This window comes from Lactuca sativa, chromosome 5 (genome assembly GCF_002870075.4).
Source record: "Lactuca sativa cultivar Salinas chromosome 5, Lsat_Salinas_v11, whole genome shotgun sequence".
NCBI lineage: Eukaryota > Viridiplantae > Streptophyta > Magnoliopsida > Asterales > Asteraceae > Lactuca > Lactuca sativa.
Window position 1 is genome coordinate 56,465,415 of NC_056627.2, and position 3,838 is coordinate 56,469,252.

The following is a 3,838-nucleotide window of genomic DNA, read 5'->3' on the forward strand; positions in this document are numbered from 1 at the left end:
TAAATAGTTACACCTATAAATTATTCACTATTCTACTTACATTTTACACTTTAAAAAACACTTTTTATATTTTATTACCTTCTACAAAAAAAACCTCATCTTTCATATTTTTTTTCTCTCAACATAGATTCAAATCCTAACATCCCCAACACTCCAAATGCAAATGTTAGTTACATACAGTTGTTAACATCTCCAATCCAACAACAAATTTTATTCACCACTTTATACCCACAAACCTTCTACCAACAACAACCACAACAATTCAATCAACCCCAATTCCAAGCCTTTCAAAAACAACATTCTCAACAATTTCAACAACCTTCTCAACAATTCCAACCATCTCAATCTCAACCTATAAATCTCGACAATGACGACGACGACGAACGGGTCCAAGAAACACAACAACCAACTCGTCGAAGGCAAAAAAAAAAAAAAACAAAGATCCAAGAAAAAAGACTACCGCATGGAACGAAGACGAGGAGGAAGCTTTAGTAAAAGCTTGGATTTTCATATCCATAGACGGGGATGTTGCAAACGCACAATCGGGTCAAAGTTTTTGGTGTCGTATTTTAGATCATTTTCACGCATTATTAGGAAAGAAAACGGAGCAGACGTACGACTCGATCAACGCAAAATGGCGCGACTTACGAGCGGCTTGCACCAAATTCAATGGCATATTTGACAAGCTTAAAAATATGCATAGAAGTGGTAGCAACGACTTCATCATTTTAGCGACCGCGTCCTACGAATACAAAGTTACCATCAACGGTAAACCGTTCGGCCACCAAAAAGCGTGGGAAGTTTGTTGTAATGGTCCAAAATGGGTTCTGTATCCGGAAATGGCGCATTCAGGATCTACAACCGGTTCCAATGACTTCGACGCCACCGAAGGGGATGGCCCACCGAACGTCCAACTTCGTCGACCACCGGGACAGGACAAAGCGAGAAAATGAGCGTCTTCAAGTGGAAAGCACCGGCAACTAGCGACAGCGAGCTTGCGACATCCATAGATAAAACTCTAGTTTTTCTAGAAAAAAAATACGAATCGTCGGAGGCCACTAACCGCCAAAAAATAACTCTTACCGATCTTCAAATCATAAACACGAAGCCCCAACCCGATTTCGACCCGGAAAATCTTGCGACATTTCTTAAAATTGAACGACAAGTCCGGGAGAAATATGGACTTTAGGTTCTAATCTTAATGGTTTTAAGAAATTTAGGATTTTATTTATGGTTTTAAGTAATTTAGGATTTTAATTTTTTTATGTTTTTTTTAAGAATTTTAGAATTTTAATTTGTGTTTTTTATATTAATGTAATGTGTTTTTAATTTTAATGTAATGTGTGTTTTTGTTTTATAATTTGTGTTTTTTATATTAATTATGGTTTTATTTTAAATTATGGTTTGTAATTTGTTTTTTATTTAATATAATGTTAAAAAATAAAAAAAAATAAAAAAATGAATTTGTGTAGTGGTAATCATTTCCAAGGTTTAGTGGGTTGGTGGTGGGTTGAGTGTGAAGCTGACGTGGCGCATAGGTGGCAGCACTTTTCCGGTGGAGTGGATGTGACCACTCCCCATAGCCTAACCCATAAGAGTAATTGGGTTCATCTTATTCCTATAATTACTTAAAAGTCCATTTTCTGATTATCCTTTTATCGACAAGTTACTTACGTTCATATGTAGAGTTATGTGAATATATAGAGGTTTAGAGCCATTTTTTTCCTTCTTTAAGGCCAACTATGTTATGGATCGGCTCGTCGTCAAAGAAGAAGGCCGATGAGATGAAGACGGAAGTTGCAAAAATAAAAATGTTGTGGTGGATATGTGGAAAAACATTGTTGGGCATATTACCAAACACAACAATCAAAAATTCGTTGGGAGTGATGTTGATCACCAAAAAAAATTAATGAAATTGGTCCAAACATGACCAAAGGAGGCAACTTCAAACATGACCAAAAGAGACAACTTATGGATACTCATAGGATGATGGATACGGTTACTATTGCTGGCAAGTAGGAAAAGAAATGGAACGATAACACACAACATGACCAAAAGAGACAACTTATGGATACTCATAGGATGATGGATACGGTTACTATTGCTGGCAAGTAGGAAAAGAAATGGAAAGATAACACACAGAAAGATAGTTCTTATATATATATATACTAGGTGTGAGACCCATGTATTACATGGGTTTATTTAAAAAAAATTAAATATAAAATTTTAATAATTTGAAAACTTTAAATTTATAAGAAAAATAAGAAATTTTTTGAATTATTAAAATTAATGAGACTTTAATGCATTAGATACATTACATATATAAACCATTTCTAATAAATACCTTACATATATATTACCTTATATATTAAATGTGGATTTTAATTTAATAAAATCAAAAATACAATAAAATGACAAGTGGAAAATAGATAAATTTAAAATTTCTAGAAAATGCCATGTGTCCAAATGAATGAGAAGAGGACATGTGGCAAAGTCATTTTCATTTATTAAGGTAGATGTTAGTAGTATATAATATTTCCCTTGAGCCGCTTTAAAAATTATCAAATATTAAAAAAAGTAAGACTAACGGAAAGCGATCAAATCCAATATAATCTTGTTTACATTTACATTATTGTTAACCGAAAAGGATATATTAACCTCATTGGCGATTTGGAAAGTTTTAATACAGTAATTAATGCGTAAAATTATAGAAAATTAAAATTACTGATTTAGACATGTGATGTCCTTTTGTCAAGACAAAATAAAATTATTATTCGATGATATGTTGTTTTTAAGTACATATTACAATACTAGTTGTGAAACCCGTATATTATACGGGTTAATTAAAACATAATGTTAAATAGAAACGATTAAATGAGAAGTTTATTTGAATTTAAAATATGAAAGAAGTGAAAATTATGAAAAAAAACATACAAAAAATAAATTAATTAAAATTATGTGTTTAATTGTTAGACCCATGTACTAAACGAGTTATTATAATAAAATGTTAAATACAAAGGTTTAAAGTGTAAATTTAATTGAAATTTAAGTTGAAATTTCAAATTTCAAATTTGAAATTAATAGTTATTATAGTAGGTGTAATTTATGGAAACTAAATTAATGATATAGTGGAAATGAATAATGAAGTAATTGACAAGTGGAAAATAAATATATTTCAAAATTATGACAAAATGACATGTGGCAAATTAAATAAGAGAATGACAAGTGGCAATAACATTTTCATTTATTAGGATAATATATATATATATATATATATATATATATATATATATATATATATATATATATATATAATTGTGTTTTATACATTTATCATTCTTACTATTGTACTATTGTCTCCTCTTTATTTTTAGTTTTATTGTTGGTATGTGACCTTTGGTTGTATCCCCCCCCCCCCCCCCCCCCCCCCCCCTTCTCGCATTTTCACCGTTTTGGGCTCAAGTTTTTACGACAGAGATTATCTATGGTAGTTGTCTCTCTACTGTAAGACTTACAATTGTCTACATCTTACCTCCCCTAACCTCATTCCTATGGGATTTGGTTTTCGTTGTATTTTTTTTCTTTAATCAAAAATTGTAATATGCAATTGTTTAAATTCAATTTAGTCATACCAAGGAATCTACCAGAAGACTATGTAGGACAATGAAAGGTGTAATAGTATCGACCAAGTGAGCGTAAAGCTCTATAAATCCCTCAATTAATCACATGGTTGAGCCTGCTACCTATAGCTGCTTTCACTCCTTTAGAGTATCTAATTGGGCATTGCCATTGGTTTCTCTTTTTGAGTGGTTCTCATTCCCACAATCAACCATATCCA